Genomic DNA, 16,779 nt, shown 5'->3' on the forward strand with positions numbered 1-16,779 from the left:
TTCTTGGGGCAGGCTGGGGACGTGCAATGGCAGCACTGCGGGACCCACAAGGAGCTCACATGGGGGAGAGGCAACATTTGAACAACGCTTCAAACATGTAGTTATTGTTTTCTCTTTTTTGAGACGGAGTCTCACCCTGTTGTCCAGGCTGGAATACAGTGGCGCGATCTCAGCTCACTGCAAACCTCCGCTTCCCAGGCACAAGCGATTCTCCTGACTCAGCCTCCTGAGTAGCTGGGACCACAGGCATGCGCCACTATGCCCAGCTATTTTTTGTAGAGATGGCATTTCACCATGTTGGCTGGGCTGCTTCTCCTGGACTCAAGTGATCCTCGTGCCCCAGCCTCCCAAAGTGCTGGGATTACAGTGTGAGCCACTGCGCCCAGCCCACCACTGTGCCCGGCCTGCCTCTGCGCCCAGCCCACCTCTGTGCCTGGCCCGCCTCTGCACCTTGCCCACCACTGTGCCCGGCCCACATCTGCGCCCGGCCCACCACTGTGCCAGGCCCAAACATGTGGTTATTGTTTTAGTCACACATTTGGTGATGTTCATTATAAAAATTCAAACAGCCTGGGAAATACACGGCTGCAGTAGCTCTGGGCTTCTGCTTCATTTCACAAGAACCGTGCCGGCCTCGGGTGCTGTTCTACAGTGTCACTTGAAATTTCCCTGGGTGTTGACTGGGGTCCTCTCCCGATGGCACCCTTGGACCCTGGCCTCTGGGTCTGGTCGGATGCTTGTTTATTAACCAGCCATCCCCCCACCCCCATGATGGGCTCTCCTAAGTGAGGCCATGGACAGCCAGGATGTGCGTCTCGGCGCCGGGGTGAGTCTTTCTTGGCCCACTGGCAGAACCCTGGGTCAGATGGGAGGGTTGTTGGTGCCCGGCTGTGTGTCTGCCAGCCCCTTCATCCCTATCCTGGCTGCTGTGTAGCTCCTGCCTCCCCATAACTCTTCGGGGGCTGCCCGGGTCCACACTGGCCCCGTGGGGATGGCAGTAGGCAGAGAGGGGTGGTCCTGACCCCAGAGAAATCCCATGGGTGAGTAGGACTTGTAGGAGATGGCAGTTCCCTTCCTGGAGCATGTGTCCCCAAGACTTAGAGGTCGTGGTGGGGCAGGAGCAGGTAGTCAGGGTGGGCTTTTGGGAGGAGATGGCATCACAGTACGGAGGGAGTCATGCATGAGGCACCAGGAAGGGGCAAGCCGGGTGAGGACAGTCTCCTCCTGGGGACCCAGGACCTGACGGAACAGCATCACTCTTAATGGCACCGTCGCGAGCGTCTTCTGGGCCAGCAGCCGGAGCTCACCCAGGGCACATCCTTAAACCTCAGGGTCCCCTGGTGGCAGCTGCCATGGTCGTCCTGTTTCCCAGGGAGGGAAGCTGGTGTCTGAGGCTGGCACTCTGCTAGGTAGCACAGTTGGGGAGTGGCAGTGTTGGGACGGAAGACAGACAAGCTGGCACCTGCACATCTGCACGTCCTGTCGTTGAGGTGACCTCTAGCCAGCCAGCTCATCTGCTCCTTTGCAGATGAGGCCAGAGAGACGGGAGTCTCCGGTGTGGAGGGGAGGGCACTGGGTTTGGTGGACTGGCCCTGGGGTAACTTGCCTGCCTGTGCTTCATTGTCCCCCTCTGTAAACAGGGTGTGATGTCCCCCCCGCCATGTCGGAGGCTCCAAGAGGGCAGCGGGTCCATCTCAGCAGATGCTCCGCTGACGGATGCTGCTGGCTGGCCCCTGCTCCCACCCTCCCCTCCTTTGGTGGCCTCCCCGGGCCGGGCTGTTCCCACGGCTGCCCAGCCACAGGAAGCCATCTGGAGGCCTTGTTTACCCCTCCCCCTGGCCTCCCTGGCAGGAAGTCACCGGAAGGGCCGTCCCGAGGGGCCCCGGGCCTGTGAGGACAGCCATCGGCTCAGAGGTCTGTGCCGTGGAGTCCCAGGATAGCATGCGGGGGCAGGGAGCTCAGAGAACAGCAGGTGGAGCGGGGCTCCAGGGCACTGGAGCACGTGGGCCGGAGCATGGACAGAACCATTTACCGAGCGCATCCATCTGTCCATCCACACAGTCACCTACCCCTCCCCCACTGTGGCCCCAGCAGGGCCCAGTCCCATGAAGCTCACAGTCTCGAGGCATGGATGAGGCCACTCCAGCTTCAACCCAGGGCAGCCCCGTGATGCCAGGGCCATTCCTCCAGCTCCCAGGATCCCACACCTCCCCTGATATCACACAAGCCACCCTGGGTCGGGGCTGGAGGAGGAGACCTGGGCAGCAGCTGGGGTGTCCAGGAGAAGGGAGTTGGGGAGAGGGGTGCCAGCAGAGGGTGCAGCCTCTAGAAACATTGGAGGCTGCCCTGGGTGACGGGTCTGAGGCTGCAAGGTGTGGGTGGGGCAGGTGAAGGGCGAGGTGGGCAGGCACAGCCGGCGGGGGCTGAAGGCATGGATGGGACCAGTCGGGGTACTTGTGGCCCTGCAGAACCCCTCTCTCCACCACCTCCTCCAGCCCTCTGGCGCCCTGCTCAGGGAGGGCTCCCCCAGATAACCCTGTAGGTCTGGACCCTCCTGGAGTGGGCTCAGGGGCCTGGGTTTCCACTCCACAGGATGGGTCCAGCTGCCCCGGCATTTGTGGCAGCCCCAGTGCCCACTGACAGGCCTGAGTGTAGCTGGCTAGGCCCAGGGCCTTTCCCACGGACACTGCCAGCAGGGACTACCTGGCCCTAGGGGGATCTTTGACCTCCGTGGGGCCTTGCGCCCTGTGTTCTTGGCGGCCTCGCGCCTGTCCCGGCCTCCTGCCTTCAGGAGTTGGGTGGAGTGGGGGCAGGCAGCCCTGCCCCCACCCACATGGGGAGGCTGAGGATTGGCCCTTCCGCCTCTGGCTACCCCTCTTCCCCTCTCCCATACCTCCTGCTCCCCTTTTTCCTCACTTTCCCCCCACCCCTCCCCCCCTGCTTCCGCTTTCTCATCCCTTTAGAAGGTACCTACTCATGATCTTGGGTAAAGCCCTCCCTGAGAGTGTCTTGGGGTTTCGGGCCTGGCAAGCATCCCCAGCCTCCCCTGAAGAGGAAGTGAGCGTGAGAACCGGGGCTTTGGCGGATCCAGGTGCCTGCGGGCAGCCCGGGGGCTTGTTTGTTGGGGGCCTGGCCAGCGGGCCGGTCCAGAGCAGGAATTAATGTCTCAGGAGGGTCCCTGGCTGGTCCCAAGCACTTCCTGTGTGCACCAGGGCCGCTGTTCTTCCGTCCAGCCTCCCAGCAGCCCTGGGGTGTGGGTGCCCCTGATTCGGAGGGAGTGACGGGACTTAGGGTTAGCCAGCTCCCCAGGTCAGAGACGCAGAGCTCTGGGCCAACCCCAGGATGAGCCCCATCAGCCTCTCCTTCCTGACTCATTGGAGATAGTAAGTGAAAGAGGGCATGCAACCAGCACGCAGCCCCAGAGGAAAGGCTGCAGCGGCCCCGCGCGGGGCCAAGGAGGCTGGGCACCGTGTGTGCCGTGGCACTGCCCTCCCTGGTGTTGCCGATGCTGCTGAGATGGGAGAATGTTGTGGGATTCTGGGGGAGGCTCTGGTCTGAGAGTCCCGAGCCTGGGGAGATGGCCTGGCTGGGCCCAGGCTGGCCACAGGGGCACCCCAGACTTTTTTCCTGGGCATGGTGTACAGTAAGTCCTCACATCACATCATCCATAAGTTCTTGGAAGCTGCAACTTTAAGCAAAACGATGCCAGTTTTAAGTGAAAATTGGTTTAAGGACACTAGTGTTCCCATAAGTTGATAGATATAGATAAGAGTTAAGTTCCTGCCAGGTATTTCTGGTCACAAAAACGTCACCAGGCTTCCAATGAAGACCCCAAACACTTCTAACATTAAACACTGAAGTAAATGTGAGCTACACATACATGTAAGAAAAGTGAATTAAACAGGGAAGAGAATTGCTTCCCCAGCTTTCCGTGGGTCAGTGAGTGGCAACGGAACACACATCTCACAGCAACCGTGGTCGGGAGCTCCTCCTGCCACCACGCACTTCAAAATCAAACGATCACAAACGTGGCGGCTTCCTGTATTGCCACGCATTCGTCTGACTATGTCTATTTGACGGATTTTTATTTTGCAATAATTTTTATTCATTTATTCATTCATTTTCCAACCCACTAATTCCAGTTCAAGGTCACGAGTGGCTGAGCCTGTCTCAGCAGCTCCGGGCACAAGGTGGGACCTGACTCTGCTCAGGACACCATCCCCTCGCGGGGCACACTCCCATGCACAGCCACACCCACTCAGCCAGGGCCAAGGCGACACGCCTGTTCACCGGATGTGCACAGCACTGGGGTATGGGGGAACCGGAGGACAGGGAGAAAACCCACACAGACCTGGGGAGCTCATGCACACGCCACGCAATGGCCCTGAAAGGGAAGCGATTTTTTTTTCTCGTCAGTGTTATCACAAAACCACGTTGAAAGCAACAGTGTTATTTGAGGAGCTGCTGTACTTGACGGACAGTGCAGGACAAGGTGGGCCCTCTTCGGGGCCTCTGCGCCTCTCCCCCTTTCAGGGGGTTGGGGTAGAAACTGGATCAAGGATAGGGGACTCTCATAGGATTGGAGGGTCCATTGGGGCAGGGCCCCCCAGCAGCTGAGGGCCTCTCTCCCCCGTCCTAGGGTCCTGGGGTCTCTGGCCCCCGTGAGTCCAGCTCCTGATTGCTCTGCCAAGTTTGCTGTCATGCCAGGAATTGAGCCTTTCTCCTCGTGAACTCTCTTGCACCCACAGTATAGCCATGGTATTCAGTAGGTGCCCAGTAAGTGTGGGCTGGTGAATGGGCCTCCAGGGAGGTGGGATTTGGATGGACAGAATGGACGGGTCCTCGGGAGGTGGTACTGAGTCAGCAGAGGCTTGGGGGCAGAGCATCTCTGCAGAGGCAGGGGCTCCATCCTCAAGGACCCCCTGAGGGCCTCCAGGAGGAGGCAGCCATGGGGTGCGTGGGGAAGTAGGAGCGGCAGCTCTGAGTGAGCTTGTCCCAGCTCTGAGCTCCCTCCCGCACCTACCTGTCTCCACTGTGGGGGCCACACAGCCTTTACATATAAAGGGCATAGAGCAGCGCCTGGCACTCAGGCTGCCAGTACCACCAACTGGCAGCACTCATTGGGCACTGACTGTCTACATTGCCAGGAGTGTTCAAGAAGTAATTTAAACTGCCAGAAATCCTCATCCCACGGCGTTAACCGACACCTGCTTTGGGCCTGACCCTGTGCCTGATCCTGGGGACCTGGCATGGGTCAGTCAACACTCCCTGTCTGCCGCCCACAGTCCATGACAGGGACAGACAAGTCATGAACAGGGCTGCAGGGGCTGACCCAGGAATGAGCAGGACCTCTCTGGTACTGTTTAGGGCTTTGGCCCCCTGGTGAGGGAGCAGCGAGGCTGTGGGGACCCAGGTCCCTTGGGCCTTGCATGCCTGGCTCCTGATCCTGTGGGCCCCATGCAGAAGTGGCCCCCAGTTCTTTCTGGGTGCTTGGCATGTCCAGTCTTCCTTGGGGGCTCCCCAGGCAATTTTGGCTAGACACCCAGCAGACGCTCCTTCCTCCAGGCCCCCCAACCTCCGGGTCCCTGAGGTCGGAGCCAGTTTTCCCCAAGACCACCCAAGCAGTGACTTTGGGTCCACCCACAGATGCCCTGGTCACTGTGTTGCTGGGAGTGCTTGGGTGAGAAGGAATGGCTGCTGGCGGGTCTTCCTTTCTTCATCCTCAGCATCCTCATCCATCACTGGGGATGCTTGTCTCTGCCTTACTCCCACTCACAGGACAGTTGAATATGTTCACACATCCACTGAGCCAGCACCTGCTGTGTACGGTGCCCATTGAGAACCAGGGAGCCGAGGGTGGAGCTGTGGCCGGGCTCTTGTCCTGTGTGGGGAGAGAGGCTGACAAGCTTTGCCAGAAGGGGGACAGATGATCCCTACTGTGTGTGGGGGACAGAGGACAGGTCTCGGTGGCTAGCAGGAGGAACAGGAGGATGCTGAACCTGAGATCCGAGTGGTAAGAAGGGGCCAGCACCGGACGATGTGGGGACAGAGCATGCTCCTGGCCACCAGCACAGGCAGTGCAAGGGCTCGGAGGCAGGACTGTGCTTGGCAAGTTGCAGGAACAGCTGGGAGGCAGGTGAGGCCACAGCAGATGAGGAGAGGGGAGTGGTAGGAGGTCAGAGGGCAGGGAACAGCTCGCGTGGGGCCTTTAGGGCGACAAGGATTTTTGGCTTTCCTGAGTGACGTGGGCACCACTGGCGGCTTTGAGCGGAGGGGGCTTTGATCTGACTTAGGTCGAGGACACTGGTGGGGGCAGTGGTGGGGATACCCAGGATGCCAGATGGGTATCCCAGATTCTTGGTGACCCTCGGTAGCCCCTCTGGGCAGTGGCTTTAGGCATCTGGGCTCAGGTGTCACCATTTCACTTGTCGGCCACCCACGGCTGCTTCCTGCCCCATCTGGGGATTCCGGGGACTTTCCATTTCCTCACCTTGCACTTGATTCTGTGATGTGCCTGGACTGGGGATTGTGGAGGCCTGTCCGTGCCCTGAAGCACTTCTGAGAAGCCGGGGAGCAGTTCCCTGGGGTTTCCCCTGGGAAGTCCTGCCGTCCTCTTTCTGCTGCCACCCAGAGCCCGCCCTTTCCGGAGAGCAGTTCCCTGGGGTGTCCCCCTGGGAAGTCCTGCCCTCCTGCCTCTGGCCCTTGCTCAAGCCGTGCCCCCATCTGGATGCCCACTTCTTCCACTCTGCTCTGTTGGACCAATTAGGCCAACTCTGGGGATGTGTGACCCCAGTGTTTGTGATCAAACGGGGCCCAGACTCATTGACATCCTGCGTGAACTACAGTTTTGGTAGAGGTGCAAGTGGATTCTGTGTGGCACAGAAGATGGCGAGTGGTGACGGCTGTGTTGCCTGCATGCCACCGACAGCCCGCCTCTTCTTTCCCTCTTAATCCATCTTGCCAGCTCTCAAGGGCTGTAGGCACTTCGCCCTGAATCCTCCTCTGAGCCGGCTTTGCCTCCTGCCGTTCCCACTGAGCGAATGAAATAAGTCTTTGCCCTGTGCCCACTGTATGTGCAAGGAAGGTCATGCAGGTTACGCTTTGAACTTCCAAAAATGCGCTCAGAAATCTTTCCTGTCCTCTAAGGCCCATCTCTGATGCCACCTTCACCTTCTGGATTCTCTCCAGGGGAGGAGGTCAGGCCCTTGGGAGGTACCCTTTGCCCTCTCTGCTGGGGATCCTGGAGAGTCCCTCCCCAACTCCCCTGGCCACTGGGACCTCTCTTCCTCCCTGACCTGCCCAGCGTCCTCCCTTGGCAGCCTGGCACAGCCCGGACAGACCCTAGAAGGTGTGGATTCTGCCTGCCTGCCCTGTGTCCCCACAGTCCACATGCTGGCCTGGGCTCTCAGGCCTCCCCACCTCCAGTCCCTCTCCTGCCCTCTCCATTCCTTCACACACGTGGGCACAAAGCTGGGGCTCCCATAAGGGTGCATCTGGTAGGACCTCAACCTCCCGTACCCGATGGGGTCTTGGGAGAACAGAAGTTGTGGGTGATGGTTAAGGTGTAGCCCTCTTCCCAACCTTGCACAGCCCCCTGGCTCAGTCCCTGAGAGTAAAATTCAGACAGACCTGGAAATGACCCAAATGTCCATCAGCTGAGGATAAACGAAATGTGGCAGGCCCACAGAGTAGAACAAGCTTGCCCAGCCCGCAGCGCGGCCCAGGACGGCTTTGAATGTGGCCCAACACACATTCATAAACTTTCTATTTTTTTTTTTTTTTTTGAGATGGAGTCTCACTCTGTTGCCCAGGCTGGAGTGCAGTGGTGGGATCTTGGCTCACTGCAACCTCCACCTCCTGGGTTTAAGTGATTCTCCTGCTTCAGCCTCCCAAGTAGATGGGATTACAGGTGCCTGCCACCACACCCAGCTAATTTTTGTATTTTTAGTAGAGATGGGGTTTTGCCATGTTGGCCAGGCTGGTTTCAAACTCCTGACCTCAAGTGATCCACCTGCCTCAGCCTCCCAAAGTGGTAAGATGACAGGCGTGAGCCACCGTGACTGGCCAAATTTGTAAACTTTCTTAAAACATCATGAGGTTTTTTTTTGTTGTTGTTGTTCATCAGCCATCATTAGCGTTAGTGTATTTTATGTGTGGTCCTAGACAATTCTTCCAGCGTGGCCCAGGGAAGCCAAAAGATTGCACACTCCTGCAGTAGAATATAGGCGGCCAACAGGTGGAGCGGGCACAGACTCAGGCTGCGCCGTGGCTGAGCCTTTACAACGCCAGGAGAAGCGAAAGGAACCAGGCGCAGAAGGCCACGTGGTGTGTGAGGCCATTCACAGCAAATGTCCTGAACAGGCAAGTCCACAGAGACAGAAAGCAGACTTGTGGTTGCCAGGGGCTGGGGGAGGAGGGGTGGAGTGACTGCTGGTGGGAGGGGGTGATGGAAGTGTTCTGGAATTAGTGGTGATGATTACACAGCACTGTGAATATATTAAAAACACTGAAGGTTACATTTAAGATGGCTAAAATGACTGGGCCTGGTGGCTCACGCCTGTAATCCCAGCACTTTGGGAGGCCAAGGTGGGCGGATCACCTGAGGTCAGGAGTTTGGGACCAGCCTGGCCAACATGGCGAAACCCTGTCTCTACTAAAAATACAAAAATTAGCAAGTTGTGGTCGTGGGCGCCCGTAATTCCAGCTACTTGGGAGGCTGAGGCAGGAGAATTGCTTGAACACGGGGGCGGAGGTTGCAGTGAGCTGAGGTCGTGCCACTGCACTCCAGCCTGGGTAACAGAGCGAGACTCTGTCTGAAAAAAAAAAAAAAAAAAAAAAGACTAAAATGGTGGATTTCATGTGTTATGAATTTTATCTCAAAAAATAAATTCAGATAGCACCCCCGCCTACACAGACTCTGTCCTGAGCAGCTCTCAGAAGTCCGTAAAATAGGGTGAAAGTGTCGTTGCCCTGCCCCCGGGTTCCCAGTGCTGTGGGGACATCACCAGCTGCTGGGGAACAGAGGGATGCTGGCACCCACCCAGGGCTCAGGGCAGGGCAGGAGCTTGGTGTGCGCTAGAGACTAGAGTGAGAAGGCCCTTCCCCGGCCCTCACAGAGTGCCTTGCCACTGGGGAGTTGAGTGAAGGCACAGACAAGGTTGTGAGGTACCCACGCTGCCGTGTAGCGTCACCACGCCCTGATGTGGATAACCTGTTTTCTTTGCTCATCTGGGTGGACTGGTGGGGCATTTGATTCTGGAGGGTGGGGTTCCAGTCTGCATGGTTCCCTGGGGATCCCTGGCCCCAACATGAAGGCAGTGTGGCCTGAGGGCCTCTCAGTCCCCAAGGTGCTGACCCACCACTGCCTTTCCGAGTCCTCCCTGGGCCCTGCTAGGGGAGGCCTGGGAGCTGCAGCATCCAACAGGCCCATGTGAATGGCCTGGCCACAGCACTGCCAGACAGGGCAAAGTTCCTGGCCCGGGGCTGTCTCTGAGCCCTGGAGCTGGCGGGGTAGGGATCAGCTCCTGTGAGCTCCCTCCATCCCCAGATCCACCCTTCAGGTCCAGGGCTATTTGGTGGCAGCTCCTGGTGGGGCAGGGGGATGGGAGGGATGGGAGCCTCCATCTGTGGACCCGGCACCCAGTCTGCCTGCAGGCCTGGTGATTGTGGCCCGACCTCCTGCCCACCCCTTCTGGGCACCACGGCGATGCCCAGAGCCCCTGAGGGGCTGTGCAGGCAGGGCATAAGATGGCAGAGGGCTCCACATAGCCCCTAGGCTGGCAGGATGTGTTCTGAGCTGAGGTCCTCTGGAAAGCGCCTGTGGATTTCTGGCCCCTCCCTGGTGTGTTCCCCACCTGCCTGCTGAGCCTTCAGATGCCTGGGAGAGCAGGTCTCCCTTAGGTCCGCTGGTTCTGATAGTTCCCCTCCTCTCCTGGGAGCTGGGCAGGTGCTCAAAGCGGGCAGTGCAGGCTGCCCAGTGTGCCCAGCTCCCAGGATGCACCATGTGACCCAGGCCCCCTCCTGCCCTGCTTGAGCTGGCGAGGGGCCGTGGCTGGGTGCCCAGCGGTGCCTGCGGGGGCCCACTCCCTGGGGCAGTGCCTGCCTGCCACCCACCTGGGCTGGGCATCCAGTCTGGCCTTGGCTGTTGTCATGGCAGCCAATGCCTGCAGCCGGGAGCTAAACTTGCTACCCTCAAGCCACTGTCACCACGACTGTGACGAACATGGGGACATACAGCCTGGGTCAGGGAGGTGACCAGGCCTGGCTCTGCCCAGCCCCTGCTGCGGACGGTCACCGCGGTCACAGCCCACATGGCCTGCCTGCCACCCCCTCATGCCATGGCCTGGGCTGTCTGAGGTTCCGTGTCATGGATGAGGCCCCAGGATCACAGAAGTGCCCACAGCCACACAGACAGGCAGGAGTCGGGAGGCCCCGGCCCCCAGGCTCCCAGCCAGACTGGGGGAGTGGGGCTGGCCCAATCTGGAGTTGCCAAGGTGGGGTTCGGTGAGGCACCATTGTTGCTAGTGCCTGGTTTCAAAAACATTCCAGAAATGCCCTGCTGGCCACCTGCCTGGCTCTGAGGTCCCCACATCTGTGGAGGAACAGGGGCTTTAAGAAGCCCTGCGGGGAAGAAGCCCCATCCACGCAGGCTCCCCTGAGGGTTCTGAGGCACCTGCTGGGAACTGTGGTCTTCTTGGGGCGCTCGGTGTCCTCACAGCCCTGTGGGTACCTGGCAAAGTGCCAGTGTTCCAGGGACTCAGGCGAGGCCTCTTGGAAAGGGTAATGTCCCTCCGATCCCAGGAGAACACCAAGGGCAGGTCCATGAAGGACAGCCTTCCAGCGAACCCATGCTACAGATGAGCACACCGAGGCACAGTGAGGTTGAGGGATGTACCCATCACACAGCTCACAATGGGGAGCCAGGAGGGGAACCAGGTCACACAGCCCTGTTCCTGTACCATGGGCTGAGCAATGGCCAGGCCTCGGGGGTGGAAAGGAGCTGTCCCCTCCCCTGGACCCCAGAGAACCCACCTGCCTTGGCTTTGAGCTGAGCTTTGAGCTGGGGTCACCGGCTGAGTCTCGCACCCTCTCTGAGCCTCAGGTTCCCCATTTGTCAGATGGGGAAGGCCAAGACCTAGGGTAGATGGAGCCCGAGTCAGTGCTGGCAGCACTGGCGTTGTGGGCTGGCGAGGCGTGGGGCACCTCTGTGTGCATGGGGTGGACTTGTGTGTGCCTAGCAGCCTCCCTGCCACAAACCACCCTCCTCCTGTATGCCAGGGTCACAGGAGCTGAAGACAGTGGCCGAGCCCCGCTTTTTCTGCCCCCTCTTGATTGTTTCAGGGACGAGGTCTTGTTCTTTGTCAACCCAAGTGCCCAGCACAAGGCTTGGCATGTGTTGGTGGCCTGTAAAAGCCAGTGGTGTGACTATGAAACTAATCCACTCAGCACTGCACGTGCTTTTTGGGAGGGAGATGGCTCAGAGAGGAAAGGCCATCAGCACTGGTCCCCCCAGTAGGATCTAGGCACCATGGGGAACCTGCGGGCCCCTCCAGCCCCTCCACCGTGTGTCCTGTGGGTAGCCCTATCCCGCTGGGCCTCAGTGGCGCCGTGTGCACTGGCTCTGGGGGTGCCAGGCTGCGTCTCACCATCGGGCCAGCCCAGAAATAGCTGTGACCTTCTGCAGCCAGCTTGGCAGCGCTTGGGGCCAAGAGGCCTACGTGCATGCCGGCTGAGTCCCCTCACCGTGCGGGGCTGGCTATTTTGGACGTGGCCTCCCGAGGCCAGGTCAGAGCTCTTTCCCGCGGTTCCTCAGGCCCCTCTGACGTGCGTCCACTAGAGCCTTGGCCAGTGGCCCTGGCTAGCTCCATGATCTCGATCCCCCTTCCTGTCCCCCTGACCCCACGGGCCCTGGGTGGCACAGAGGAAGGGATCCCAGGGACTGAGCACAGGGTGACCGTGCCCGCTGGGGCTGACATGGAGTGTAGGGCTTGGCTGTTTTAAAAAGAAAATGCAGAGAAAGTGCCCACCCTGGGTAGGCCCTGAATCCTGTCTCAGCCTCTCAGAGCTCTCGCTGACTGCACAGCCTGAGCCTCGGTTTACTCATCCACAAAATGGGGTGATGGGCACCTTCCAGGACTGCTCTGAGGACGGACATGGGCATTGCCTGTGCTGAGGGCACCATGCGAGGCCACTACACAGAGGGGTTCTTGGGCCTTCTCCGCCTTCCATGGGACTGGACACTGGGTTCAGGGAGGGGCGTCATGGGTATATGGGGGTGGTGCGCTTGGCAGTGGCTAAGCGTGGGCTCTTCCTTTTCTGTGACACAGCAGGGGTGTACATGCCTGCTGCCCTGCCCAGGGCGTCTGGGTATGGTGGAAGTGGCCCCAAGGTCCAGCCACCCTCAGGGACCACAAGCTTCCTGGACACCCTGCTGACAGGGTCCCACTGTGGAGGAACAGGCCAGCCCAGCTCCCCATCTCCCAAGTGAGCACGGGCGGCTGGGTGGGCGTGAGGGATTGGCTCTCCTGCTAGAGGGCAGAACTCCTGTTCCCGTGAAGGTGCTGGGTGGGGTGTGACTCTGCTCCTGGGCAGGCATGCCAGGTCAGGCATGCCAGGAACAGCAAGCAGGGGCTGCCTGCCTGCCTAGTGCTGGCTGCATGCTCATGGCCCTCAGGGCCCTGTCCCCTGGATGGTCCAGGGGTCCCGAGGAGGAGCCATGGCCTCTTCTCCGTGGAGAGGGCCTGTGGGCCCAAGGCCTGGCTCCATCCAGGCAGGCACATGGAATTCAGCCAAACTCTGGATCCTTTCTGCAGAGCAGGCTTAGCTTGAGCCCTCCCACAGCGAGCGCGCCCACTGCCCACCCTGCCCTCTCAGCCTCTGCGACAACTCTGTGGGCACTGCCAGGGGCAGTTCCTGTGTGTTCTCATCTGGTGATGGATTCATAATTCCCATGTTGTGCCATGTTGTGCGGGTGACTAACAAGGTCTGGGAGCTCAGGAGAGGGGCCCAGAGGCACACAGCATGCACGGGATGGTTTCGCAGTTCCCAGGGGGCACCTGGGGTGGAGGCTCAGCCAGGCCCAGTGGGCTCAGGGCTGGCCTCATGCCCTTCCCCTGTTGTGGACCACTTTGGGGCCTCTGGCTGATGCTGGTGGGTGAGGACCTTCCTGGGCAGCCTCCTCCGGCCAGCAGGAGGGACCATCAGGCCATGCGGACCCTTGGAGAGCTTGGGGGGTCGGTTCCTGCCCTGGAGTCAGCTGTGTCTGCTGAGGGTCCACTGGTGTGTGGCACAGAAGGGGTAGGGGCTGTGCCTGGTGTGCCAGGGAGGCCCTGAACTCTCCGGGAGGCCAGATCAGGGGCCTCCTCTGGGCCTGCTGGGGGCCTCTGCATTCTTGGCAGGGCCTCAGGGACTGGGGCGGGGAGAGGCTCCTTCTCAGAGGCTGTGAGCTCCGAATGAAACTCCATGCCCTCCGGGACACCATGCCCACTTCTGGGTACTGGCCTTCAGGGGCCTTGGATGTGGGTGGCATGGCGCTGGCTAAATGGGGCCCAGGAGGAAGGCAGCAGGACCGTGGGCATGCAGGCCTAATGCCAGGGCCAGGGCAGGCTTCATGTGGGCTTCCTCCTGTCTGGAATCCTGGAGCCGCACAATTTCCGACCCAACACCCCGTACTCCAGAGCGACTGGCTCTTAACGGAAGCTGCTGCTGGCAGGTGTGTTATAACAGAGCTCTGGGGTGGGAGGCTGGGGGCAGGGAGGGTTAGGGCCGTCAGAACACGGCTCCCTCCTGCCCAGGGCAAGGCGGGGCCACATGTGCGCATGTGAGTGGGGCACCTGGTCTGGGTGTGGCCTGGGAACCTGCATGTTACAGACGCCATGGCTTTGGAAACACTCAGGAGTCCAGCTGTGTCTGTTCCAAGATGGGTCAGGGTTGCCGCAGGGAGGGCAGTGACTGGTCCACAGCTGGTGTGGCTGTGCCATCCTCCTTCCAGCCTGGGCAGAGGCCTTCCAGGCAAGATGAAAGATGCTGTGTGGACAGGAGGACATGGAGGATGCAGGGCTCATGGTGTAAAGATGCTGTGTGGACAGGAAGACATGGAGGATTCGGGCTCATGGTGTCCCTGGAGGCTCTGGTGGGCGTCGTGGGGCTGGACTGCTGCGGGGCAATGTGCCGGCCATCTTCCTGGCACAGGCATCTGATCTGGTCATCTGTTTCTGTGGCGTGTCTGTGTGTGTGTGCACGTGAGCACACATCTCTGTGTATGCAGGTCAGTGTGTGTGCTTGCCAGAGCTTCCCATTGGGCGGTTTCCACACTGGCTTCTCAGTCATCCTGGGAGGTGAGGCATGAGCACTGGACTGGGAGTCCTGTCTGAGCCACTGACTTGGCCTGCTATTGTGGAGCTGTCCTGTCCACTCGCTGGACATTAGGCCATTTGTGTACAATAATCCCCTGAGGTTTGTATCCTCCCATGGGGAGATCAAAAGGGGCCGAGTGTGGCCCTAGGGTCTGGGGGCCCAGCCTGGTGGGTGACTCCAGGTAGACCTGGCTTCTGGGACTGTAGTGGTGGAAGGTGGCTGGGGCAGGGGAGGTTCACTCACGGGGAGGCTGGAAGAGGTGGCCCGGTAGGGAGAGAGAAGGGCAGCCAGACAGAGGGCGCGTGGGAGCAGCAGCCTGGTGGCAGGTGTGTGAGTCTCTGCACCTGGCCGGGGTCTTGAGGAGCAGGAGAGGTTCGGGCAGGCGGCTGAGGAGAATGCGGGCACTGAGCTTGGGAAGAGCCCTGGGCTGGGGGGGGTAGTGACTGTTGGGCAGCCCCAGACTGGCACAGGTAGATCGGGTGCCTAGGCAGGGGGTGGTGAGTTATGGGGCAGCTGTCTTGGTGGCTGGGGGGAGCAGGGATAAGGGTGGACTTCTTAGTGACCGCTCTCTGCCCCAGGAGGTAGAGTCCTGGGGGCTGGGCTGGCCTGAGAGACCCCCCCTCATCCTTTCCAGGGTGAGGTACGAGGGCTCCGCCCCCTCCTGATATCACCAGGCCTAGGGCAGCATCCTGATGGGGGAGGGGCAAGTGACCCGGGCCCTGGACTGCAGGAACAGCCCCTCCTCCACTGGTGGAGTTCCCACTTCCTGCGGAAGGAACTATGTTAGAAGTTGTGTATGTGGGGTGGGGGTTGGGTGTGGGTGGCGGGGGGCCTGGGTGGGGTCCCCTAAGTCGCCTCCCCTGTCTCCCTGCACTTCCTCCTGGAGGAAATGGGGACAAAAGGATGAAGTGAGGGCCTGCTGAGCCCAGGGCTGCCACCTGGGAGTGAAGCCGGGGCAGGCTGCAGGGTCCGGGCCCTTCTGTGTGGGCAGGTGGGAGTGGTGGGGATGCAGTGAGGCTCCCTCCAGCGCAGCAAGGAACGCGCCCTGGGACCCTCTTCCCAGCCTGCAGCAGGCAGTGGGGAGACAGGCCGGAGCCCTGGACAGCCCCCAGTCTTTCCCCACCCCAACTACAGGGCCTGGGTCTCCGTGCGCCATCCCCCTCCCGCCCCCTCCCGCTCGCTCCCACTGTTACAGGGCCCTAGGGACTGCCCTGTCCCCCGTGGGCCCCAGAGCCCAGGCCAGCGCTGGAGGGACCCTCCTGCCCTCTGGCCGGGACCAGGGTGCCCGCCGCAGCCCTGGGACCCTGCAGCCCCAGTCCCTATTCGAGGCCCCAGCCGGAGCGTTCCGGGATCCTTCGGGGGAGTGCCCAGCCCCGCGCCCCCGCCTCCCACATGACTCCGGGTGGGCCCTTTTGACTTGCGCGGAGGGCGGGGGGCAGGGGGCGGGGCGGGGGCAGGGGGCGGGGCGGGGCGGGGGCAGGGGGCGGGGCGGGGGGGCAGGGGGCAGGGGGCGGGGCGAGGGGGTAAAAGGCAGGGGGCGGGGGTGGTGAAGGGTAGGGGGCGTGGCGGGGAGAGGGTTAGGGGGCATGGCGGGGAGAGGGGTAGGGGCCGGGGGCGAGGGGGGGGTTGGTCAGAGGGTCGGTGAGGGTGGGGGTGCGGGGAGGGGAGTGGAAGGCGTGGGGAGGGGGGAGCGAGTGGAGTGGAGCGGGCAGGGCAGGGCAGGGGAGGGGGGCGCGGGGGCGGGGAGGGCCGGCGCAGGCGGGGATAAAGGCCGCGGCGCGGCTCGGCTGACTCGGAGCGCGGAGGACCGGCCTGCCGGGTGAGTGTCTGCGCTGGCTTTGGCGGGCCCGGGACGTGGGACAGACCAGGGAGAGGGGCCCGCGAGGGGTCGGGGTGGGGGTGGGGAACCCTGCCTTCCGCGCACGCGCGCCGCTGGGCCTGAGCGTGCAGTCGATCGGGTGGGCGAGGGCGCCGCCCTGGTGGCGGAAGCGCCTCCTCCAGGGCGCCTCCTCCAGGGCTCCCCCGAACAGCGGCGCCGGGACCCCGCTCTCCTTGGGCTCTTTGCCTCAGACCCCACGTGGCGATGCCCCGGCCTCGGTGTGCGCGTCGGTGCGGAGGCCGGCCCTTCGAGCTGGGTCCCGAAATCGCTGACGTCTGGCCTCCACTCCCAGCCGCACCATCCGGAGGCGGGGGTGGGGGTCCAGGGGTGGGGGTCAACCTGATTCTTCTGCGGAGGAGAAAGCTCCCGATCCCCTCTGCTCGTGGCCTGTCTTAACAGCTGAGAGTCATCACGCAGTGGCCGCATGGTTTGTCCCTTATCACTCTGTCACTAAAGGAGGTCCTGTGAGCGGTCACTCCAGGACGGCAGGGTGGACCAGGGCTGCCTGGGTCACCCCAGTCACACAGGTGCCCTTGGAGGTGCCG

At 61.3% G+C, this 16,779-nt stretch overlaps 1 protein-coding gene across 4 annotated transcripts in view; it reads left to right on the forward strand.

Moving 5' to 3' along the window:
• The window catches only part of PTP4A3 (protein tyrosine phosphatase 4A3), a 47,014-nt gene that overhangs the window by 8,002 nt on the left and 22,233 nt on the right, over nt 1–16,779 (forward strand). Inside the window, exon 1 of one of the 4 annotated variants that reach the window (XM_054657038.2) lies at nt 16,090–16,174. The exons of the other annotated variants lie outside the window; for them this stretch is intronic. The gene's annotated coding sequence lies outside the window, so the exon portion shown is untranslated. Of the gene's footprint in view, nt 1–16,089; nt 16,175–16,779 lie in introns of those variants that run through there. 4 annotated transcript variants of the gene reach the window in all.

The sequence above is a fragment of the Pan troglodytes genome, chromosome 7 (genome assembly GCF_028858775.2).
Source record: "Pan troglodytes isolate AG18354 chromosome 7, NHGRI_mPanTro3-v2.0_pri, whole genome shotgun sequence".
NCBI lineage: Eukaryota > Metazoa > Chordata > Mammalia > Primates > Hominidae > Pan > Pan troglodytes.